At 53.8% G+C, this 27,579-nt stretch overlaps 1 long non-coding RNA gene across 1 annotated transcript in view; it reads left to right on the top strand.

The window, feature by feature from the left end:
- Nucleotides 1-27,547, top strand: part of LOC140190995 (uncharacterized) — a 29,324-nt gene extending 1,777 nt beyond the window's left edge. Inside the window, exons 2-3 of the long non-coding RNA XR_011883736.1 lie at nt 8,485-8,679; nt 27,467-27,547. This is a non-coding gene — a long non-coding RNA (uncharacterized lncRNA). The remainder of the gene's footprint in view (nt 1-8,484; nt 8,680-27,466) is intronic.
- Nucleotides 27,548-27,579: the final 32 nt, after the last annotated feature.

Raw genomic sequence — 27,579 nt, 5'->3', positions numbered from 1 at the left:
TCCACGGGTGGGGCAGTTTTGAGGAGGCGTGCTCCTTCTGTCAGTTATGCAGGACCACCGTGTGCTCCTGATGCATGGCCTTGAAGTTCACAGTACCACCCTAAGTGTTCGCTTCCTCCCTCTTTGAGTGGTCACAGGACCGGTGTTCCCAGGATTCAGTAAAGTGATGCAGTTCCTCATATTACATCTATGAATCCTGCCGCCAAGCACGCTTAACAAACTTCTACAGGTGTGCTGTTGTAAGTATCCTGACTGGTTTTATCATGACCTGGTGTAGCAATCTGAATGCGTAGGAACACTGGGAACTGCAGAGAGCAGTGAACTCAACCCAGTACATCATGGGCACACCGTTAGTAGTTTCTGCAGGAGGCATTACCTTAGGAAGACGGTCCCCACCATCTGGGCCACGTCATGTTTTTGTGGCTATCATTAGGCAGGAGTTCAGAAACCTGGCGATCAATACCATTAGGTTGGAAAATGGCTGCTTCCCTTCAACCATCTGATTCCTTAAGCAACCTGTACAACTGTAATCAGTACAGTTTGGCAATGCCATCTATTACTTTGACCACTTTTAACTAACACTGGCTCTTTCTGTTTGAATTGCATACTTCCTTGTTGAAATTTTATATAATTTATGATTTTCTGTGGGTGCTGTTTATCTGACGCTATGATGCCCTGATACTGCTGCCAGTGAGTTTCTCACTACACTCGTGCCTACGTGTACCTTGCATTTAATAATACACTTGATGTTGACATTTCCTCGGTCCAGCCCGTACTGCCTTCCCTACTGTACTGCAAAGGCTAGCATTAGATGTTTGTTTCAGGATCTCAGTGCTGGGCAAAAACCTCATGGTCTACCAGGCAGCAGTGATTTGCCCTCTACTTGCCTCCAAGACCTGGATTGCCCTCAGCAGGCACCTGACAATTTCCACCACCACTCTCCTCCGTCTGGGGGAACTGATCCTCACTCTCAATGATTTCTCCTTCGGCGCCTCCCACGTCCTTCAAACAAAAGGTGTGACCATGGGCACTGGCCTGGGTCCCAGCTATGCCTGCCTTTTTGTCAGCTACGTGGAACAGGTGATGTTCCAAGTATACACTGGTATCACTGCCTGACTTTTCCTACGCCACATCGACGACTGCATCGGTGCTGCTCCCTACACCCATGCTGAGCTTGTCAACTTCATCAACTTTGCCTCCAATTTTTACTTTACCCTCAAATTTACCTGGTCCATTTCCGACACCTCCCTCCCCTTTCTCAATCTCTCTGTCTCTATCTCTGGAGACAGCTTATCTACTGGTATCTTTTATAAACCTACTGATTCTCACAGCTACCTGGACTATACCTCTTCCCACCCTGTTACGAGTGAAAATGGCAGCCCCTCTGTCTCCACTGCATCTGCTCTCAGGCTGAGCTTTTCATTCCAGAGCTAAGGAGACATCCTTCTTCAAAGAAAGGGGCTTCCCTTCAACATCAACACCGCCCTCATCCGCATCTCTTCCATCTTGCACATGTCTGTCCTCACCCCATCCTCCCACCACCTCACCAGGGATAGGGTTCCTCTTGTCCTCACCTACCACCCCACCAACCTCTGCGTCCTGCACATGACTCTCCGTAACTTCCACTTTCTCCAATGGGATCCCATTACCAAGCACATCTTTCCCTCCCCCCACTGTTTTCCGCAGGGATCGCTCCCTATACGACTCCCTTGTCCATTTATCCCTCCTCAGTGTTCTCCCTCCTGGCACTTATCCTTGCAAGTGGAACAAGTGATACACCTGCCCCTACACCTGCTCCCTCACTACCATTCGAGACCCCAAACAGTTCTTCCAGGTGAGGCAACACTTCACCTGTGAGTCTGTTGGGGTCATCTACTGTATTGGATGCTTCCGGTGTGGCCTCTTGTATTTTGGTGAGACCTGACGTAGATTTGGAGACCGCTCCACCAGAAAAAGTGTGATCTCCTAGTGGCCACCCATTTTAATTCTACTTCTCATTCCATCCTGACATGTCAGACCATTGTCTCCTCTACTGCTTCGATAAGCCCACACTTCAGGTTGGAGGAGCAACGCCTTGTATTCCGTCTGGGTAGTCTCCAACCTGATGGCATGAACATTGATTTCTCTAACTTCTGGTAACTGCTGCCCCACTCCTTCTCCATTCCCCATTCCCTCACCTTCCCTCTCCTCTCTCACCTCATCTCCTCTCTCTCTGGTGCTCCACCCCCATCCCTTTCTTCCATGGCCTTCTGTATCAGATTCCCCCTTCTCCAGCCCTTTATCTCTTTCATCAGTCGACTTCCCAGCTCTTTACTTCACCTCTATCCCTTTCCTGGTTTCATCTATCACCTACCTCCTTGTACGACTTGCTCCCATCCCCCCACCTGACTCCTCATCTTAGTTCTCCAGTCCCACTGAAGGGTCTCGGCCTGAAACGTCGACTGCACTCTTTTCCATAGATGCTGCCTGGCCTGCTGAGTTCCTCCAGCATTTTGTGTGTGCTGTTTTGGATTTCCAGCATCTTCAGATTTTCTCTGGTTTGGAATTGTTACCAAAGCTGTCCCTGCAAAATCCTTCAAATTCACCCAAAGGAGAAGCAGATGAGTGAATCACCCATTCCCTCCCAGTCTAACATTAACAGACCTCAGGAGGCTAAGGACATTTGGCATGTCCTGTTGGCTCTCACCAATTTTTACCGATGTACCCTAGAAAATATCCTATCTGGTCTTCCCAAGACGACAAAACATCCCAGAGTTGTGAACACAGCTCAGCCCATCACACACCACCCTCTCCTGCACTGATTCTATCTACAGTCCTCACCGACTCAGAAAATCAACCAACGTAATCAAAGGCCCCTCTCATCCCAGCCTTTCCTTTTCTCCCCTCTCCTGTCGGGCAGAAGATACAAAACTTTGAGAACACATACATCAGGCTCAAAGACAGCTTCTATCCTACAGTTATCAGACTCCTGAATGGACATCTGATATGTTCGAAGGTGGACTCTCAATCTCCTGGTCTTGCATTTTTTTTTTATCCGTCTGCACTACACTTTCTCTGGAACTGTAACACTATATTCTGTATTCTTTCAATTTTACTACCTCAGAATACTTATGTACAGCAATAAATTAGCCATGATTGAATGGCGGAGAGAACTTGATTGGCAATTAACCACAGTCTTTGGACTGTGGGAAGAAACCAGAGCACCCTGAGGAAACCCACACGGTCATGGAGAGAGTGTATAGGAATTGAACGGGTCGCTGGTACTGCAGAGCGTTATGCCAACCACTATGCTACCACGCCACCCCACAGTGTGTGTGGAAAGAGTAAACAAAGAAATACAAAAATAATTATTTTTCTCTGCATTTCTTGACACGTGGATGAACTGGCTTGGCATTGAAAATCGCGACACAGACTTTTTTCTAGCTACACCGCCCTCCTGTAACACGTGAGTCACCTGTAATGGAATGTACAGTGGCAGTGGAATGTCTTTGTTGCCAAGTTTGCAGATGATACAAAGATTGGTGGAGGGGCAGGTAGTGTTGAGGAAACAGGTAGGATGCAGAAGGACTTAGACAGATTAGGAGAATGGGCAAGAAAGTGGCAAATGAAATACACTGTTGGAAAATGCATGGTCATACACTTTGGTAGTAGAAATAAATGTGCGGACTATTTTCTAAATGGGGAGAAAGTCCAAAAACCTGAGATGCAAAGGGACTTGGAAGCCCTTGTGTGCAAAACACCCTAAAGGTTAACTCGAAGGGAAATGCCATGTTAGCATTCATTTCAAGAGGTCTGGAATACAAGAGCACGGATGTGATGCTGAGGCTTTATAAGGCATTGGTGAGGCCTCACCTTGAGTATTGTGAACCGTTTTGGGCTCCTCATCTGAGAAAAGATGTGCTGGCATTGGAGAGGGTTCAGAGGAGGTTCACAAGGTTGATTCCAGAATGAAAGGGTTGTCATACGAGGAGCGTTTGATGGCTCTGGGCCTGTAGTCACTGGAATTTAGAAGGATGAGGTGGGGATCTCATTAAAACTTTTCGATTGTTGAAAGGCTTAGATGGAGTAGATGTGGAAAGGATGTTTCCCATGTTGGGAGAGTCTAGGACAAGAGGGCACAGCCTCAGTATAGAGAGGCGTTTTATTTAAAACAGATGTGTAAAAATTTATTTAGCTGGAGGGTGGTGAATTTGTGGAAATTGTTACTACAGGCAGCTGTGGAGGACAGGTGGTTGGGGGTATTTAAGGCAGAACTTGATAGGTTCTTGATTGGCTACGGCATCAAAGTTTATGGGGAGAAGGCCGGGGAGCGGAGCTAGGGAGGGAAAAGAAAGGATTAGCCATGATTGAATGGTGGAGCAGATTCGATGGGCCAAATGGCCTAATTCTGCTCCTATGTCTGATGGTCTTGTGGTTTTATTGTCATGTGTACAAATACATGTACAGTGTGCTCAGGCGCGGTGAAAAACTTGCGGCAGCATCTGAGGCTCATAGTTTCAGATAAGCAGCATTCACAAGAAATACATCAATTAAGCACAGTTTTTAAAAGAACACTATTAACAAAAAAAAGACAAAGTTCTTATTAGTGGAAAATGATCAAAGTGCATATAGTGTTGCCATATTGAGGTAGCGATTAGAGTTGTGCTGGTTGGTTCAAGAACGGAATGGTTGAGGAGGAGTAGTTGTTCTTGAACCTGGTTGTGAGAGGCTCCAGGCCCTGTAGCTCCTGCCTGATGGTAGTGACAAGACGATGGCATGGTCCTTACGGTGGGGATTTTTGATGCCAATGCTGCTGTCTTGTGGTAGTGCCTCATGTAGATCCTTCTGATAGTAGTGAGGGATGTGTTCTGGATGTAGTGGTTTGAGTCCTCTACGCGCAGCAGCTTCCTGCGTTCCTGTGCATTCGAATTTCTGGACCAGACCGTGCTGTAACCAGCCAAAGCTGTAGTGCAGGCTTTTAAACCATTTAGTGACTGGGAAAAAGAAATAGGTACAGGAAGCTTTGAAATGTTTCCATAATTATTTCTTGGACTCAGTGTACAGATCTTCAGGCTGCTTCCCGATGGTAGTAATGAGAAGAGGGCATGTCCCAGATGGCGAGGATCCTTAGTGATGGCTGCCAGCTTCATGAGACACCAGCTCTTGAAGATGTCAGCTGTGGTGGGGCCAGTTGTGCCTGTGATGGAACTGGCCCAGACTAAATTCCCTAAGCGTTAGAGTCAGGCAGTGATGCAACCAACCACAATGTCCCCAGCGTGCATCTGTAGATATATTGCAGAGTCTTCGGTAAGGCTTTAGAAGACGAACATTCTGGAGCCAACCAGAGTGCAGACTCTGCTAGTCGTGTGCTACTTTGCAAGGATTAATGAATTAATTACCTTGTAATGAAGGCTCCTCGTGGCTTTAACAATCATGGTTGAATGAGGGGGAGAAGAATAAGTTGAACTTTTAGAAATTAAATCAGGACGTCAATGGGGACATGGCAGCAGAACTAGCTAAAGTGAACTGGCAAATTCGTTCAGTACTGGGCCAGTAGGCATGTAGTGACAGGCATTGACAGACATCCTTCAGAATAGATATAAGGTTCCTAGAAAAAGGCCCATGGTCAAAAAGGGTTAAGGATAGTCCCATAGTTGAAAAGGAAACAAGTAATTGCTGAAAGATGGGTGACAATATGTCTTATAAATGTAATGAATAACAAGGAAGGACAGATTAGGAAGAAAAGTGTTGACTGAAGGATAAATTAGCTTGAAATATGAAAACAGGTTGCGTGAGTTTCTATAGCATGAACAAAGTCTTAAGGCAAGCGAGCCAAAATTAATGTAAAATAAGAGATGACAGATGAATTAAAGTAATGTTACATCAGTCTTTGCTGTAGAAGATACATGTGACAGCCCAGGAACAGCTGTAATCTGAAACTGGAAGTTAGAAGGAATGTGGGAAAATTGCTGCACATTCAATAGTATTGAGCAAACTGTTGGAGCTGTGGGCTGACGTGTTTCCGGGTCACAGAGTGATAAAGCGCTAAACTATAGGAACAGGCCCTTCAGACATCAGTCATAAGACCATCGGAACGTGATACCATTCAGCCTATCACCCCATAATCCTTCACCCACCCCTTACCAATCAGGAACCTTTCAATCTCAGCCTTAAATATACCCAATGTCTTGGCCTCCACCGTGACAACAAGTTCCACAGGTTCACTGCTCTCTGGCTGAAGAAATTCCTCCTCATTTCACTTTGAAAAGGAAGTCCCTTAATTATGAGGCTGTGTCCTCAGATCTTAGACTCTCCTACTAACAGAAATATTCTTTTGATGGCTACCCTATCCAGGCCTTTTGGTATTTGTAGAGTAACACACACAAAATGCTGGAGGAACTCAGCAGGCCAGGCAGCATCTATGGAAAGGAATATAACCAGTCAATGTTTCAGACCAAGACCCTTCATCAGGACTTCTAGTACTTGGTAGGTGTGAATGAGATCTCCCCTTGTTCTTCTAAACTCCACTTAGTACTGGCCCCGTGACATGAAATGATCTTCATATAACAAGCCTTCATTCCTGGAATCAATCTTTCGTCAGACATGGAGCCCAAAATGACTGTGCTGAGCACCATTCCCATCTCTACTAATCCCACATGCCTCCATGCCCTGCTCTTTCACATACTTGACCCGATTCCTCATTAATATCGCTACTGACCCTAGTTCCACCATCTCCTCTAAGAGCTCATTCCAGATCCTACTTATCTCTGTGTGAACAGTTTACCCTTCAGATCCCCTTTGGATTTCCTCCCTCTCACTTTAGGCCTACCCCCTCTAGTTTTATACACACCTCCAAGGCAAACTAGAGGGCGTAGGTTTAGTGTGGGGGCGGGGAAGATTTAAAAAGGAGAACTTTTTCACGTGAGTGTGTGGAGCGAGCTGCCAGAGAAAATTTGGTAAGTTGGTAAATGGGTTTATTACTGTCACATGTACCATGGTACCGATACACTGAGGTAGTCCAAAAGGAAAAGCAGTGACAGAATGCAGAATATCGTGCTACAGTTACAGAGAAAGTGCAGTCCAAGTAGACAGTAAAATGCAGGGCCATAACGAGGTAGATTGTAAAGCTGAGTCCATCAATCTATGTATATAAATCCTATGTATTTATATTTATTGTTTTTTTATTATTGTGTTCTTTATCTTCTTGTGTTTTTTTTATACTGCATTGAATCCAGAGTAACAATTATTTCATTCTCCATTACACTTTGTGTACTGGAAATGACATTCGACAATCTTGAATCATACTGCACTCGGCCACCATTCAATAGTCGTAAACAGCGGGTAGGAGTGGTGTTTGATAGAAGAGGTTCGGGGGAATATGGGCCAATTGCAGGCACATGGGACTAGCTGAGTTAGGCAACTTGGTCAGCATGAAGGAGTTGGACTAAAGGGTCTGTTTCGTGTTGTGGAACTCTGTGACTCTAAGATGGTCTGCAATGATGAAAGTATTCTTCAGCTCCTAGCATAACTAACAGATGTAAGTGGACTGTCAACCTAGTGCTTTCTGTAGGAGCTTATACTGTGACAGGAAACGGATATGGAGAGTTCTAGAAACCATCACAGTCACATGAGAAATGATTGTGAGTGTGTGAGATGTAATAATTGTCCCCACCTGTGGATCAGCTTCGTAAGTTCAGTCAGTAATTTTCTTGTTTCAGAACGAGGCACATTTACTACACAATAGTCTGCAAATGATGGGATCTGGAGCAACACTACAATCCGCTGAAGGAACTTACTGAGTTAGGCAGTACCTGTGGAGGCAGAGAGACGGTTGACGTTTCAGGTATTGATGAAGAGTCTCAGCTTGAAACATTGACTGCCTCTCAGCTCCCACAGGTGCTACCTGACCTGCTATCTTCACATAAAAACCTCACGGTGTGACGCTGGACTGTGGGTCTTTCTTGGTGTTACCCTCAGAGATCTTGCTCAGTTACCCCGGCAGAACCAATCACCTACCTTGGAAGCAAGAACCTTAGATTCACCTTAGAACCTTACATCATAAAGGAAGCCATGTAGCCTGTTGTGTTTGTGATTAGCCCCTCTGACCTCACCTCTACACATGACCCCCCACATTTGCCCCTTTTCAAGTGTGTATCTCCCAAAATCTTTCGACTTGCTTCCAAGTCCCCTTGGGGCAGCCTGCTCCTCCTGGCAACTTGTCTGCGAAGAAAATGTCTCTCTGCCTCCTTTCCCCCTCTCATGTTTACTGCCAGTTAATTGGGATCTGCCTCCATTAGTTACTGAGTCTTCTCAGAGCCGACGAGCTTGCCCTTTGAGAAGCTCCCATTTCGAAGGCCTCAGTTAAATATTCCTGGGATACCAGCCTGGAACCTTGCAAATTAATCGACAAGCATTTCCTGGCAACTCTGTATCAGTCAAGGGGTCTGAGAGAAGTCACCACTTCTTTGTTAATCGGATCTGTTGCGATTGTTTCTTAAATGATAGGGTCAGAAGATGGCGTTGACAGTCACATCCACCACATTAGGAACGACCTCTGCGCCCGCAATTCATGGAGGGTCGAGCGTCACGACATTCAACGGCACCGATTGCTTCAATCCACTGGGAAAACCAGTGGTGGTGCAGAGAAACAGCTTCGGAGGCGTTCCCACTGTACTCCTCATTTACTTCATCATATTCTGGGTAAGCAAAGGGCGTTGCCAAGGGGCCACCTGGGACAATGGTAGGGAAGCTTAGCAGATAAGTGGGAAAGCTCAAGTTAAAGTTTATTCAAGGGTCAGTGTCACATCTGGACTACTGCATTCGATTCTGGTCACCCCAAATAGAAAGGATGTGAAGGGTTTGGTGAAGGTGTGACAGGAGATTTGCCAGGACACTCAGTGAGTTAGTGGGCATGTTCCATAAAGAGAGGTCGGAAGGGGGGACAAATTTGGGTTGTTTTTCTCTGGAGCAGTGGAGGCTGAGGGGAGCTATGATAGAAGTTTATGAGTGGGATGGCTATGGTAGACTGCTAGTCTCTTCTTTTCCTAGGGTCAAAATGTCTAATACTAGAGGATATATATTTCAGGTGAAAGGAGAGAAGTTTTTTTTGACTCAGAGTGGTGGGTGTCTGGAATGGGCTGCTGGTCGCACATACGATGGTGGTGTCTAAATGGCTTTTAGACAGATGTATGAATTTGCAGTGCATGAAGGAGTGTGGATTATGAGAAGAGACAGTTTAATTTGGAATCATATTCAGCACAGACACTGTGGGTTGAAAGCCTGTGCTGTACTGTTCTATGTTTTACCTGGACGTACCTGGGTCTGTCAAGAACTCAACCAACCGGGATGTCATGGGAAAGTGTGGTGGTCTCAAATGTCTGCAAATGGTGTGGTCAGATTATTAGAGTCCAAGGCTACGTCCACGCTAGACCGGATAAATCTGCAACCAAAACTTTTTCTCTTCGTTTTGACCCTCCGTCCACAATGAAACGGCGTTTTCCTCCCCTGAAAATGGAGATTTTCAGAAACGCTCTTCAGAGCGAATAAATCTGAAAACTCCTAATATCCGGCGTAGTGTGTACGGGGTAACCGGCTATTTTTAAAACCGCTGTCATGACGTGCCGGAACAAATGGTGGCGGCAGTGCGGCATTTCATTGTTTTCTTGAACGCAACCGCCAACACCAGAACAATATCTGACAATAGATGTGTAACAGCCTAATGTAACATTGTATGGAAACACAAGATAACACTGATGCAGACATGTTTTATACATTTAACAAGGTGCCTTATTAATGTATTGCTTGTGCAAACATTCAATAGGTGCAATTGTCACTTTTGCCCAGTAACTTGTTTCATTGCACATGTTAAATACAGCAAAATAATACACAAAGACATGGCAAAAGTAAAGTCAAACAAATGAAGTAACAGCAGATTTCACTTTTGCCCAGTAACAAGCCTTATTGCATTTAGTTGTAGCTGTTGTCCCTTTCATTGGTGAAGAGACTATGGCCGTAGGAAATGTTTCTGGACAAATGCGCACCAAGTCTTTTGTCTGGCAATTTCCTTTTAAGTTTTTCTAGTCTGTAACTGGACAAACGCGCACCATGTATACCGTTTCCTCTTCGCTTGTTTTCTGTAGATGTGTCCTGCACATGCCCAGTAGGAGGAGATTCACCCAAATACTCGTTTTAATGTGGACGGAGGTATTTTCAAAAATGTCTGGTGTGGACGCCTATCGTTTTTACATGAAACCAACGTTTTCAAAATTATCCGGTCTAGTGTGGACGTAGTCCAAGTCTTTTGCAGGAAATGGGATGAACTGTGGATCTGTGTAAACATTCTTGGTATACTACCAAGACTTGTTATTTAATGCTCAGAAACAGTAGTTACTTTGATAGTCTCCATCTGCGATGTAATTTAAATTGGTTCAAAACATCTGTTGCCAGCCTGGGTGATTCTAGATCTGAATAATCCTCTGTGTTTTACATAACTCTTAAAAAATGCCTGTGTTCTTTAGCTGGTTGTAATATTCTGGTTCCCCCTGTTTATTTTCCTGGAACCTCTTACAATTCTGCAGAACCTTATCAGATCTTCTTTGCTTTAAGGAATGACTGGCTGGCTTTGTTGTTCAATTTCTCCACATTCAAGTTTACTGTTGTCATGAGTATGCATACACAGTATAGAAATGCCATGAATATTAGCTTACTGCAGTAGCTGCACAGCACAGCACACTACAAGATGAGGACAAACAGAAGTTAACATAAACTTAAACCAGCATAGACTATACATTCTTCACAAGAACAAGTCATTTAACAGCAGGTCTCGTCCCAGTTACAGGCATGTCGGTGCTACAATCAATTAAGTACATCCTTCCTCAGAAGGCCAATGAAATATCCCTATTGAAGCTCACCGATCTTTTACAGGTGCGCGATAGAAAGTGTCCTATCCAGATGCACCATAGCTTGGTGTGGCAACTGCTCTGCCTGTGGCCACGAGAATTGTGAACACAGCTCAGTGCATTGTACAAAGCAGTCTTCCTTTTGTGGACTCCCCCTACATTTCCCATTGCCTTGGGAAAGCAGCCGTCATATTCAAGGACCCTTTCCTACCCCAGTCATTCTCTGTTCCCCCATTTTCAACGGGCAGGAGGTACAAAAGACGGGCCATGCTCAAGGACAGCTTCTATCCCAAAGTTATCAACTTTTGCACCTTTCATAGACTGAAGATGAACTCTTACTCTGTCAGCCTACTTCACCATATTGTCTGCACGGCACCAACTCTCTCTGTAACTGTAACTCTACAATAACTGCAATCTGTTAATGCTTTTCCTTGTGCTGTCTTGATGTACTGATGTGTGGATTGATCTATCCGACTAGCGTAGAAACAAAAACTCAAGGACTCAAGGAAATCAAGTCAAGGAAATTACTGAATGAATTTGTAAAGTACACTACTAGAAGACTGAGGGTAGTGGTCAAAGGGAGTTATTCGAGCTGGAGGTCTGTAATTAGTGGAGTTCCGCAGGATCTGTGTTGGGACCTCTGCTGTTTGTAATGTATATAAATGACCTGGATGAAAATGTAGATGGGTGGGTTAGTTAGTTTGCAGATGAAATGAAGATAGGTGGAGCTGTGGAGAGAGTAGAAGACTGGCAGAGAATACAGTGTGGTATAGATCAGTGGCAGATATGGGCAGAGAAATGGCAGATGAGGTTTAACCCAGGTAAGTGTGAGGTGTTGCACCTTTGTGGGGCAAATGCAAATAGACAGTACACTGTTAAGGGCAAGTCAGTGTTGCTGAGCAGAGATCTTGTGCTGCAAGTTCATAGCTCCTTGAAAGTGGCTACACAGGTCAATAGGGTGGTTAGGAAGGCTTACGGGATGCTTGGTTTTTATTAGTCAAGTTCAAAAGTCAAGAGGTTATGTTGCAACTTTGTAGAACTCTAGTTAGGCCACATTTGGAGTATTGCACACAGTTCTGGTCACCCCACTGTGGGAAGGATGTTGAGGCTTCGGAGAAGGTCAGAAGGGGTTTTCCAGGATGCTGCCTGGTTTAGAGGCATGTGCTATCAAGAAAGGTTGGACAAACTTGGGTTGTTTTCTCTGGAGTGTCGGAGGCTGAGTGGAGATCTGATAGAGGTTAACCAGATTTTGAGAGACATAGATAGAGTGGACAGGGAGTATCTGTTTTCCAGGGTGGAAATGTCTAATACCAGAGGGAGTGCATTGAAGGTGAGGGGGGAGGCTCAAAGGGGATGTGAGGGGTACATTTTTTACTCAGGGAGTGGAGGATGCTTGGAATGCACTGCCTGCTATGGTGGTAGAGCCAAATGCATTAGAGGCTTTTAAGGGACGTTTAGATAGTCACATGAGTGTGAGGAAGATGGAGGGATATACACATTGTGCAGGTAGGAGGGATTAGTTTTTTGGTTTCTTTGAGTTACCTTTTAGCTGGCTCGGCACTGCACTGTGGGCAGAAGGGCCAGTCCCTGTGCTGGAGTGTTCTATGTCTGAACATCACATTGTCGTTTCACATACCCACAATCACGTGTTGACAGGACCTCGCCACATCCGTTTCCTGTTACAGCATGAATTCCCCTCGAGAACACCGAACTCCCACAGCACTCCCACCGAGGACACGGCACTCCCACAGCACTCCCACCGAGGACACGGAACTCCCACCGAGAACACTGAACTCCCACCGAGAACGCGACACTCCCACCGAGAACACAGAACTCCCCTCGAGAACACCGAACTCCCACCGAGAACACAGAATTCCCACCGAGAACACAGAATTCCCCTCTCCCACCGAGAACACCGAACTCCCACCGAGAACACCGAACTCCCACCGAGAACACAGAATTCCCCTCGAGAACACAGAATTCCCACCGAGAACACCGAACTCCCACCGAGGACACAGAACTCCCACCGAGAACACAGAATTCCCACCGAGAACACCGAACTCCCACCGAGAACACAGAACTCCCACCGAGAACACAGAATTCCCACCGAGAACACAGAATTCCCCTCTCCCACCGAGAACACCGAACTCCCACCGAGAACACCGAACTCCCACCGAGAACACAGAATTCCCCTCGAGAACACAGAATTCCCACCGAGAACACCGAACTCCCACCGAGGACACAGAACTCCCACCGAGAACACAGAATTCCCACCGAGAACACCGAACTCCCACCGAGAACACAGAATTCCCCTCTCCCACCGAGAACACCGAACTCCCACCGAGAACACCGAACTCCCACCGAGAACACAGAATTCCCCTCTCCCACCGAGAACACCGAACTCCCACCGAGAACACCGAACTCCCACCGAGAACACCGAACTCCCACCGAGAACACCGAACTCCCACCGAGAACACAGAATTCCCACCGAGAACACAGAATTCCCCTCGAGAACACAGAATTCCCACCGAGAACACCGAACTCCCACCGAGGACACAGAACTCCCACCGAGAACACAGAATTCCCACCGAGAACACGGCACTCCCACCGAGAACACAGAATTCCCACCGAGGACACGGCACTCCCACCGAGAACACAGAATTCCCACCGAGAACACAGAATTCCCACCGAGAACGCGGCACTCCCACCGAGAACACAGAACTCCCACCGAGAACACCGAACTCCCACCGAGAACACAGAATTCCCCTCGAGAACACAGAATTCCCACCGAGAACGCGGCACTCCCACCAAGAACGCGGCAGTCCCACCGAGGACGCGGCACTCCCACCGAGGACGCGGCACTCCCACCGAGAACGCGGCACTCCCACCGAGAACACAGAATTCCCCTCGAGAACACCGAACTCCCACCGAGAACACAGAACTCCCACCGAGAACACGGCACTCCCACCGAGAACGCGGCACTCCCACCGAGAACACAGAATTCCCCTCGAGAACACAGAATTCCCCTCGAGAACACAGAATTCCCACCGAGAACGCGGCACTCCCACCGAGAACACCGAACTCCCACCGAGAACAAGGCACTCCCACCGAGAACACAGAATTCCCACCGAGAACACGGCACTCCCACCGAGAACACAGAATTCCCACCGAGAACACAGAATTCCCACCGAGAACACGGCACTCCCACCGAGAACGCGGCACTCCCACCGAGGACGCGGCACTCCCACCGAGGACACTGCACTCCCACCGAGGACACTGCACTCCCACCGAGAACGCGGCACTCCCACCGAGAACACAGAATTCCCCTCGAGAACACAGAATTCCCACCGAGAACACGGCACTCCCACCGAGAACACAGAATTCCCCTCGAGAACACAGAACTCCCACCGAGAACACAGAATTCCCACCGAGGACACGGCACTCCCACCGAGGACGTGGCACTCCCACCGAGAACACAGAACTCCCACCGAGAACACGGCACTCCCACCGAGAACACAGAATTCCCCTCGAGAACACAGAATTCCCACCGAGAACACAGAATTCCCCTCGAGAACACAGAATTCCCACCGAGAACGCGGCACTCCACCGAGAACACAGAATTCCCCTCGAGAACACAGAATTCCCACCGAGGATGCGGCACTCCCACCGAGAACGCGGCACTCCCACTGAGAACACCGAACTCCCACCGAGAACGCGGCACTCCCACCGAGGACACTGAACTCCCACCGAGAACGCGGCACTCCCACCGAGAACGCGGCACTCCCACCGAGAACGCGGCACTCCCACCGAGGACACCGAACTCCCACCGAGAACACAGAATTCCCACCGAGGACACGGCACTCCCACCGAGAACGCGGCACTCCCACCGAGGACGCGGCACTCCCACCGAGGACGCGGCACTCCCACCGAGGACGCGGCACTCCCACCGAGGACGCTGCACTCCCACCGAGGACGCGGCACTCCCACCGAGGACGTGGCACTCCCACCGAGGACACGGCACTCCCACCGAGAACACAGAATTCCCCTCGAGAACACAGAATTCCCACCGAGGACGCGGCACTCCCACCAAGGACGCGGCACTCCACCGAGAACACAGAATTCCCCTCGAGAACACAGAATTCCCCTCGAGAACACAGAATTCCCACCGAGAACGCGGCACTCCCACCGAGAACACCGAACTCCCACCGAGAACACGGCACTCCCACCGAGAACACAGAATTCCCACCGAGGACGCGGCACTCCCACCGAGAACACAGAATTCCCACCGAGAACACAGAATTCCCCTCGAGAACACAGAATTCCCACCGAGAACGCGGCACTCCCACCGAGAACACCGAACTCCCACCGAGAACACGGCACTCCCACCGAGAACACAGAACTCCCACCGAGAACAAGGCACTCCCACCGAGAACACCGAACTCCCACCGAGGACGCGGCACTCCCACAGAGAACAAGGCACTCCCACCGAGAACACCGAACTCCCACCGAGAACAAGGCACTCCCACCGAGAACGCGGCACTCCCACCGAGAACACTGAACTCCCACCGAGAACACTGAACTCCCACCGAGAACGCGGCACTCCCACCGAGGACACTGAACTCCCACCGAGGACACTGAACTCCCACCGAGGACACGGCACTCCCACCGAGAACGCGGCACTCCCACCGAGGACGCGGCACTCCCACCGAGGACACGGCACTCCCACCGAGAACACGGCACTCCCACCGAGAACACGGCACTCCCACCGAGGAGACTGAACTCCCACCGAGGACACGGCACTCCCACCGAGAACACTGAACTCCCACCGAGGACACGGCACTCCCACCGAGAACACGGCACTCCCACTGAGGACACGGCACTCCCACCGAGAACACCGAACTCCCACCGAGAACACGGCACTCCCACCGAGGACACGGCACTCCCACCGAGAACACGGCACTCCCACCGAGGACACGGCACTCCCACCGAGAACACTGAACTCCCACCGAGGACGCGGCACTCCCACCGAGGACACGGCACTCCCACCGAGAACACGGCACTCCCACCGAGAACACGGCACTCCCACCGAGGAGACTGAACTCCCACCGAGGACACGGCACTCCCACCGAGAACACTGAACTCCCACCGAGGACACGGCACTCCCACCGAGAACACGGCACTCCCACTGAGGACACGGCACTCCCACCGAGAACACCGAACTCCCACCGAGAACACGGCACTCCCACCGAGGACACGGCACTCCCACCGAGAACACGGCACTCCCACCGAGGACACGGCACTCCCACCGAGAACACTGAACTCCCACCGAGGACACGGCACTCCCACCGAGAACACAGAATTCCCACCGAGGACGCGGCACTCCCACCGAGAACACCGAACTCCCACCGAGAACGCTGAACTCCCACCGAGAACGCGGCACTCCCACCGAGAACACGGCACTCCCACCGAGAACACCGAACTCCCACCGAGAACACCGAACTCCCACCGAGAACACAGAATTCCCCTCGAGAACACAGAATTCCCACCGAGAACACGGCACTCCCACTGAGGACACGGCACTCCCACTGAGGACACGGCACTCCCACCGAGGACACGGCACTCCCACCGAGAACACGGCACTCCCACCGAGAACACCGAACTCCCACCGAGAACACCGAACTCCCACCGAGAACACAGAATTCCCCTCGAGAACACCGAACTCCCACCGAGGACACGGCACTCCCACTGAGGACACGGCACTCCCACTGAGGACACGGCACTCCCACCAAGAACACGGCACTCCCACCGAGAACACTGAACTCCCACCGAGAACACTGAACTCCCACCGAGGACACGGCACTCCCACCGAGGACACGGCACTCCCACTGAGGACACGGCACTCCCACCGAGGACACGGCACTCCCACCGAGAACACTGAACTCCCACCGAGAACACTGAACTCCCACCGAGAACGCGGCACTCCCACCAAGAACACGGCACTCCCACCGAGAACACTGAACTCCCACCGAGAACACTGAACTCCCACCGAGGACACGGCACTCCCACCGAGGACACGGCACTCCCACTGAGGACACGGCACTCCCACCGAGGCACGGCACTCCCACCGAGAACACTGAACTCCCACCGAGAACACTGAACTCCCACCGAGAACGCGGCACTCCCACCGAGAACACGGCACTCCCACCGAGAACACCGAACTCCCACCGAGGAGACTGAACTCCCACCGAGGACACGGCACTCCCACCGAGAACACTGAACTCCCACCGAGGACACGGCACTCCCACTGAGGACACGGCACTCCCACCGAGGACACGGCACTCCCACCGAGAACACGGCACTCCCACCGAGAACACTGAACTCCCACCGAGGACACGGCACTCCCACTGAGGACACGGCACTCCCACTGAGGACACGGCACTCCCACCGAGGACACGGCACTCCCACCGAGAACACTGAACTCCCACCGAGAACACTGAACTCCCACCGAGAACGCGGCACTCCCACCGAGAACACGGCACTCCCACCGAGAACGCGGCACTCCCACCGAGAACACCGAACTCCCACCGAGAACGCGGCACTCCCACCGAGAACGCGGCACTCCCACCGAGGACACGGCACTCCCACCGAGAACACCGAACTCCCACCGAGAACGCGGCACTCCCACCGAGAACGCGGCACTCCCACCGAGGACACGGCACTCCCACCGAGAACGCGGCACTCCCACCGAGAACACGGCACTCCCACCGAGAACACTGAACTCCCACCGAGGACACCGAACTCCCACCGAGAACACAGAACTCCCACCGAGAACACAGAATTCCCACCGAGAACACAGAATTCCCCTCTCCCACCGAGAACACCGAACTCCCACCGAGAACACCGAACTCCACCGAGAACACAGAATTCCCCTCGAGAACACAGAATTCCCACCGAGAACACCGAACTCCCACCGAGGACACAGAACTCCCACCGAGAACACAGAATTCCCACCGAGAACACCGAACTCCCACCGAGAACACAGAACTCCCACCGAGAACACAGAATTCCCACCGAGAACACAGAATTCCCCTCTCCCACCGAGAACACCGAACTCCCACCGAGAACACCGAACTCCCACCGAGAACACAGAATTCCCCTCGAGAACACAGAATTCCCACCGAGAACACCGAACTCCCACCGAGGACACAGAACTCCCACCGAGAACACAGAATTCCCACCGAGAACACCGAACTCCCACCGAGAACACAGAATTCCCATCTCCCACCGAGAACACCGAACTCCCACCGAGAACACCGAACTCCCACCGAGAACACAGAATTCCCCTCTCCCACCGAGAACACCGAACTCCCACCGAGAACACCGAACTCCCACCGAGAACACCGAACTCCCACCGAGAACACAGAATTCCCACCGAGAACACAGAATTCCCACCGAGAACACCGAACTCCCACCGAGGACACAGAACTCCCACCGAGAACACAGAATTCCCACCGAGAACACGGCACTCCCACCGAGAACACAGAATTCCCACCGAGGACACGGCACTCCCACCGAGAACACAGAATTCCCACCGAGAACACAGAATTCCCACCGAGAACGCGGCACTCCCACCGAGAACACAGAACTCCCACCGAGAACACCGAACTCCCACCGAGAACACAGAATTCCCCTCGAGAACACAGAATTCCCACCGAGAACGCGGCACTCCCACCAAGAACGCGGCAGTCCCACCGAGGACGCGGCACTCCCACCGAGGACGCGGCACTCCCACCGAGAACGCGGCACTCCCACCGAGAACACAGAATTCCCCTCGAGAACACCGAACTCCCACCGAGAACACAGAACTCCCACCGAGAACACGGCACTCCCACCGAGAACGCGGCACTCCCACCGAGAACACAGAATTCCCCTCGAGAACACAGAATTCCCCTCGAGAACACAGAATTCCCACCGAGAACGCGGCACTCCCACCGAGAACACCGAACTCCCACCGAGAACAAGGCACTCCCACCGAGAACACAGAATTCCCACCGAGAACACGGCACTCCCACCGAGAACACAGAATTCCCACCGAGAACACAGAATTCCCACCGAGAACACGGCACTCCCACCGAGAACGCGGCACTCCCACCGAGGACGCGGCACTCCCACCGAGGACACTGCACTCCCACCGAGGACACTGCACTCCCACCGAGAACGCGGCACTCCCACCGAGAACACAGAATTCCCCTCGAGAACACAGAATTCCCACCGAGAACACGGCACTCCCACCGAGAACACAGAATTCCCCTCGAGAACACAGAACTCCCACCGAGAACACAGAATTCCCACCGAGGACACGGCACTCCCACCGAGGACGTGGCACTCCCACCGAGAACACAGAACTCCCACCGAGAACACGGCACTCCCACCGAGAACACAGAATTCCCCTCGAGAACACAGAATTCCCACCGAGAACACAGAATTCCCCTCGAGAACACAGAATTCCCACCGAGAACGCGGCACTCCCACCGAGAACACAGAATTCCCCTCGAGAACACAGAATTCCCACCGAGGATGCGGCACTCCCACCGAGAACGCGGCACTCCCACTGAGAACACCGAACTCCCACCGAGAACGCGGCACTCCCACCGAGGACACTGAACTCCCACCGAGAACGCGGCACTCCCACCGAGAACGCGGCACTCCCACCGAGAACGCGGCACTCCCACCGAGGACACCGAACTCCCACCGAGAACACAGAATTCCCACCGAGGACACGGCACTCCCACCGAGAACGCGGCACTCCCACCGAGGACGCGGCACTCCCACCGAGGACGCGGCACTCCCACCGAGGACGCGGCACTCCCACCGAGGACGCGGCACTCCCACCGAGGACGCTGCACTCCCACCGAGGACGCGGCACTCCCACCGAGGACGTGGCACTCCCACCGAGGACACGGCACTCCCACCGAGAACACAGAATTCCCCTCGAGAACACAGAATTCCCACCGAGGACGCGGCACTCCCACCAAGGACGCGGCACTCCCACCGAGAACACAGAATTCCCCTCGAGAACACAGAATTCCCCTCGAGAACACAGAATTCCCACCGAGAACGCGGCACTCCCACCGAGAACACCGAACTCCCACCGAGAACACGGCACTCCCACCGAGAACACAGAATTCCCACCGAGGACGCGGCACTCCCACCGAGAACACAGAATTCCCACCGAGAACACAGAATTCCCCTCGAGAACACAGAATTCCCACCGAGAACGCGGCACTCCCACCGAGAACACCGAACTCCCACCGAGAACACGGCACTCCCACCGAGAACACAGAACTCCCACCGAGAACAAGGCACTCCCACCGAGAACACCGAACTCCCACCGAGGACGCGGCACTCCCACAGAGAACAAGGCACTCCCACCGAGAACACCGAACTCCCACCGAGAACAAGGCACTCCCACCGAGAACGCGGCACTCCCACCGAGAACACTGAACTCCCACCGAGAACACTGAACTCCCACCGAGAACGCGGCACTCCCACCGAGGACACTGAACTCCCACCGAGGACACTGAACTCCCACCGAGGACACGGCACTCCCACCGAGAACGCGGCACTCCCACCGAGGACGCGGCACTCCCACCGAGGACACGGCACTCCCACCGAGAACACGGCACTCCCACCGAGAACACGGCACTCCCACCGAGGAGACTGAACTCCCACCGAGGACACGGCACTCCCACCGAGAACACTGAACTCCCACCGAGGACACGGCACTCCCACCGAGAACACGGCACTCCCACTGAGGACACGGCACTCCCACCGAGAACACCGAACTCCCACCGAGAACACGGCACTCCCACCGAGGACACGGCACTCCCACCGAGAACACGGCACTCCCACCGAGGACACGGCACTCCCACCGAGAACACTGAACTCCCACCGAGGACGCGGCACTCCCACCGAGGACACGGCACTCCCACCGAGAACACGGCACTCCCACCGAGAACACGGCACTCCCACCGAGGAGACTGAACTCCCACCGAGGACACGGCACTCCCACCGAGAACACTGAACTCCCACCGAGGACACGGCACTCCCACCGAGAACACGGCACTCCCACTGAGGACACGGCACTCCCACCGAGAACACCGAACTCCCACCGAGAACACGGCACTCCCACCGAGGACACGGCACTCCCACCGAGAACACGGCACTCCCACCGAGGACACGGCACTCCCACCGAGAACACTGAACTCCCACCGAGGACACGGCACTCCCACCGAGAACACAGAATTCCCACCGAGGACGCGGCACTCCCACCGAGAACACCGAACTCCCACCGAGAACGCTGAACTCCCACCGAGAACGCGGCACTCCCACCGAGAACACGGCACTCCCACCGAGAACACCGAACTCCCACCGAGAACACCGAACTCCCACCGAGAACACAGAATTCCCCTCGAGAACACAGAATTCCCACCGAGAACACGGCACTCCCACTGAGGACACGGCACTCCCACTGAGGACACGGCACTCCCACCGAGGACACGGCACTCCCACCGAGAACACGGCACTCCCACCGAGAACACCGAACTCCCACCGAGAACACCGAACTCCCACCGAGAACACAGAATTCCCCTCGAGAACACCGAACTCCCACCGAGGACACGGCACTCCCACTGAGGACACGGCACTCCCACTGAGGACACGGCACTCCCACCAAGAACACGGCACTCCCACCGAGAACACTGAACTCCCACCGAGAACACTGAACTCCCACCGAGGACACGGCACTCCCACCGAGGACACGGCACTCCCACTGAGGACACGGCACTCCCACCGAGGACACGGCACTCCCACCGAGAACACTGAACTCCCACCGAGAACACTGAACTCCCACCGAGAACGCGGCACTCCCACCGAGAACACGGCACTCCCACCGAGAACACCGAACTCCCACCGAGGAGACTGAACTCCCACCGAGGACACGGCACTCCCACCGAGAACACTGAACTCCCACCGAGGACACGGCACTCCCACTGAGGACACGGCACTCCCACCGAGGACACGGCACTCCCACCGAGAACACGGCACTCCCACCGAGAACACTGAACTCCCACCGAGGACACGGCACTCCCACTGAGGACACGGCACTCCCACTGAGGACACGGCACTCCCACCGAGGACACGGCACTCCCACCGAGAACACTGAACTCCCACCGAGAACACTGAACTCCCACCGAGAACGCGGCACTCCCACCGAGAACACGGCACTCCCACCGAGAACGCGGCACTCCCACCGAGAACACCGAACTCCCACCGAGAACGCGGCACTCCCACCGAGAACGCGGCACTCCCACCGAGGACACGGCACTCCCACCGAGAACACCGAACTCCCACCGAGAACGCGGCACTCCCACCGAGAACGCGGCACTCCCACCGAGGACACGGCACTCCCACCGAGAACGCGGCACTCCCACCGAGAACACGGCACTCCCACCGAGAACACTGAACTCCCACCGAGGACACGGAACTCCCACCGAGAACGCGGCACTCCCACCGAGAACACCGAACTCCCACCGAGAACGCGGCACTCCCACCGAGAACGCGGCACTCCCACCGAGGACACGGCACTCCCACCGAGGACACGGCACTCCCACCGAGAACACCGAACTCCCACCGAGAACACAGAATTCCCCTCGAGAACACAGAATTCCCACCGAGAACGCGGCACTCCCACCGAGAACACAGAATTCCCCTCGAGAACACAGAATTCCCACCGAGGATGCGGCACTCCCACCGAGAACGCGGCACTCCCACTGAGAACACCGAACTCCCACCGAGAACGCGGCACTCCCACCGAGGACACTGAACTCCCACCGAGAACGCGGCACTCCCACCGAGAACGCGGCACTCCCACCGAGAACGCGGCACTCCCACCGAGGACACCGAACTCCCACCGAGAACACAGAATTCCCACCGAGGACACGGCACTCCCACCGAGAACGCGGCACTCCCACCGAGGACGCGGCACTCCCACCGAGGACGCGGCACTCCCACCGAGGACGCGGCACTCCCACCGAGGACGCTGCACTCCCACCGAGGACGCGGCACTCCCACCGAGGACGTGGCACTCCCACCGAGGACACGGCACTCCCACCGAGAACACAGAATTCCCCTCGAGAACACAGAATTCCCACCGAGGACGCGGCACTCCCACCAAGGACGCGGCACTCCCACCGAGAACACAGAATTCCCCTCGAGAACACAGAATTCCCCTCGAGAACACAGAATTCCCACCGAGAACGCGGCACTCCCACCGAGAACACCGAACTCCCACCGAGAACACGGCACTCCCACCGAGAACACAGAATTCCCACCGAGGACGCGGCACTCCCACCGAGAACACAGAATTCCCACCGAGAACACAGAATTCCCCTCGAGAACACAGAATTCCCACCGAGAACGCGGCACTCCCACCGAGAACACCGAACTCCCACCGAGAACACGGCACTCCCACCGAGAACACAGAACTCCCACCGAGAACAAGGCACTCCCACCGAGAACACCGAACTCCCACCGAGGACGCGGCACTCCCACAGAGAACAAGGCACTCCCACCGAGAACACCGAACTCCCACCGAGAACAAGGCACTCCCACCGAGAACGCGGCACTCCCACCGAGAACACTGAACTCCCACCGAGAACACTGAACTCCCACCGAGAACGCGGCACTCCCACCGAGGACACTGAACTCCCACCGAGGACACTGAACTCCCACCGAGGACACGGCACTCCCACCGAGAACGCGGCACTCCCACCGAGGACGCGGCACTCCCACCGAGGACACGGCACTCCCACCGAGAACACGGCACTCCCACCGAGAACACGGCACTCCCACCGAGGAGACTGAACTCCCACCGAGGACACGGCACTCCCACCGAGAACACTGAACTCCCACCGAGGACACGGCACTCCCACCGAGAACACGGCACTCCCACTGAGGACACGGCACTCCCACCGAGAACACCGAACTCCCACCGAGAACACGGCACTCCCACCGAGGACACGGCACTCCCACCGAGAACACGGCACTCCCACCGAGGACACGGCACTCCCACCGAGAACACTGAACTCCCACCGAGGACGCGGCACTCCCACCGAGGACACGGCACTCCCACCGAGAACACGGCACTCCCACCGAGAACACGGCACTCCCACCGAGGAGACTGAACTCCCACCGAGGACACGGCACTCCCACCGAGAACACTGAACTCCCACCGAGGACACGGCACTCCCACCGAGAACACGGCACTCCCACTGAGGACACGGCACTCCCACCGAGAACACCGAACTCCCACCGAGAACACGGCACTCCCACCGAGGACACGGCACTCCCACCGAGAACACGGCACTCCCACCGAGGACACGGCACTCCCACCGAGAACACTGAACTCCCACCGAGGACACGGCACTCCCACCGAGAACACAGAATTCCCACCGAGGACGCGGCACTCCCACCGAGAACACCGAACTCCCACCGAGAACGCTGAACTCCCACCGAGAACGCGGCACTCCCACCGAGAACACGGCACTCCCACCGAGAACACCGAACTCCCACCGAGAACACCGAACTCCCACCGAGAACACAGAATTCCCCTCGAGAACACAGAATTCCCACCGAGAACACGGCACTCCCACTGAGGACACGGCACTCCCACTGAGGACACGGCACTCCCACCGAGGACACGGCACTCCCACCGAGAACACGGCACTCCCACCGAGAACACCGAACTCCCACCGAGAACACCGAACTCCCACCGAGAACACAGAATTCCCCTCGAGAACACCGAACTCCCACCGAGGACACGGCACTCCCACTGAGGACACGGCACTCCCACTGAGGACACGGCACTCCCACCAAGAACACGGCACTCCCACCGAGAACACTGAACTCCCACCGAGAACACTGAACTCCCACCGAGGACACGGCACTCCCACCGAGGACACGGCACTCCCACTGAGGACACGGCACTCCCACCGAGGACACGGCACTCCCACCGAGAACACTGAACTCCCACCGAGAACACTGAACTCCCACCGAGAACGCGGCACTCCCACCGAGAACACGGCACTCCCACCGAGAACACCGAACTCCCACCGAGGAGACTGAACTCCCACCGAGGACACGGCACTCCCACCGAGAACACTGAACTCCCACCGAGGACACGGCACTCCCACTGAGGACACGGCACTCCCACCGAGGACACGGCACTCCCACCGAGAACACGGCACTCCCACCGAGAACACTGAACTCCCACCGAGGACACGGCACTCCCACTGAGGACACGGCACTCCCACTGAGGACACGGCACTCCCACCGAGGACACGGCACTCCCACCGAGAACACTGAACTCCCACCGAGAACACTGAACTCCCACCGAGAACGCGGCACTCCCACCGAGAACACGGCACTCCCACCGAGAACGCGGCACTCCCACCGAGAACACCGAACTCCCACCGAGAACGCGGCACTCCCACCGAGAACGCGGCACTCCCACCGAGGACACGGCACTCCCACCGAGAACACCGAACTCCCACCGAGAACGCGGCACTCCCACCGAGAACGCGGCACTCCCACCGAGGACACGGCACTCCCACCGAGAACGCGGCACTCCCACCGAGAACACGGCACTCCCACCGAGAACACTGAACTCCCACCGAGGACACGGAACTCCCACCGAGAACGCGGCACTCCCACCGAGAACACCGAACTCCCACCGAGAACGCGGCACTCCCACCGAGAACGCGGCACTCCCACCGAGGACACGGCACTCCCACCGAGGACACGGCACTCCCACCGAGAACACCGAACTCCCACCGAGAACACAGAATTCCCACCGAGAACACTGAATTCCCACCGAGAACACGGCACTCCCACCGAGAACACGGCACTCCCACCGAGAACACTGAACTCCCACCGAGAACGCGGCACTCCCACCGAGAACGCGGCACTCCCACCGAGAACACCGAACTCCCACCGAGAACGCGGCACTCCCACCGAGAACGCGGCACTCCCACCGAGGACACGGCACTCACACCGAGGACACGGCACTCCCACCGAGAACACTGAACTCCCACCGAGAACACTGAACTCCCACCGAGGACACGGCACTCCCACCGAGGACACGGCACTCCCACCAAGAACACCAAACTCCCACCGAGAACACAGAATTCCCACCGAGAACACTGAATTCCCACCGAGAACGCGGCACTCCCACCGAGAACACGGCACTCCCACCGAGAACACTGAACTCCCACCGAGAACGCGGCACTCCCACCGAGAACGCGGCACTCCCACCGAGAACACCGAACTCCCACCGAGAACGCGGCACTCCCACCGAGAACGCGGCACTCCCACCGAGGACACGGCACTCCCACCGAGGACACGGCACTCCCACCGAGAACACTGAACTCCCACCGAGAACACTGAACTCCCACCGAGGACACGGCACTCCCACCGAGAACACGGCACTCCCACCGAGGACACCGAACTCCCACCGAGGACACTGGGTTCACAGTCCAGTTACAGCTACTAATTATGCTGGAGGCTGAAGGCCATTTTAGTGTAATTATAGAGCATGGGAACAGGCCTTTGGCCCAACTTGTCCGTGCTGAGCAAGATGCTCATCAGCACTCAGCCCAGTGCCTTTATTTGCCTCATATCCCTCCAAAACCTTCCCGTCTGTGTACCTGTCCAAATAGCTCCTGAGTATTGTTACTGTACCTGCCTCTACCACTTCTGTGGCAGCTCATTCCATATACTCCTGAGTGAAGGAGTTGCCCCTCAGGCCTCTTTAAATCTTTCCCTTCTCACCTTAAGCTTATTCCCTATCCTCAATTGTTTTGTTCCATTGTAGACTTCCTTGTTTAATTGTGTATAATTTACATGTTTCTTGTGACTGTTATGTATTTAATGCCATGGGCCTCTGATACTGCTACAAATAAGTTTTTCATGACACCTGTACATACATATACTTGTGTGAATGACAATAAACTTGACTTTGACTTTGTTCACTCATCCTAACTGTGTTTCCTGATTTTATACACTTCTATAAGGTCAATCCTCAGAGAAATAAAATCCTAGTCTGTCCAACTTCTCCCTATAACTCAGGCCTTCGAGTCCTGACAACGTTCTCATAAATCTCCTTTGCACCCTTCCAGCCAATTGATGCTTGTCCTATGATAGGGTGACCATAACTGTACACGATATGCGTAGAAGCTGTCCTTGAGTGTGTATGTGAGATAGAGAGATAGTGAGAGAGAGTGGGAGGAGAGAGGTAGAGGGAAAGGGGAGACAGATAGTGAGATGGAGTGAAAGTGAGAGAGAGTGGGATAAGAGAGGTAGAGGGAAAGGGGAGAGGGTGAGATGAAGTGAAAGTGAGAGAGAGAGTGAGTGAGGGAGGGATAAGAGAGGTAGAGGGAAGGGGAGAGGGAAAGAGATAGAGAGGGGTGGAAGGGGAGAGATTGAGAGAGAGAGAGAGAGATCTGTGCTGACTGTTGTTTCGTTTTCTGCAGGTCATTATCGCAATATTTGCTCTATTGAGGAAGACAGCCTGGGACTATGGACGTCTTGCTCTGGTCTCTGACAATGCCAGGTGACTCCCCCTTTCCCTGGTCTGGGATTTGTT

The sequence above is a fragment of the Mobula birostris genome, chromosome 2, assembly GCF_030028105.1.
Source record: "Mobula birostris isolate sMobBir1 chromosome 2, sMobBir1.hap1, whole genome shotgun sequence".
Classification (NCBI taxonomy): Eukaryota; Metazoa; Chordata; class Chondrichthyes; order Myliobatiformes; family Myliobatidae; genus Mobula; species Mobula birostris.
Note: the sequence above shows the minus strand (reverse complement) of the source record. Positions and strands in the feature narration are given on the sequence as shown.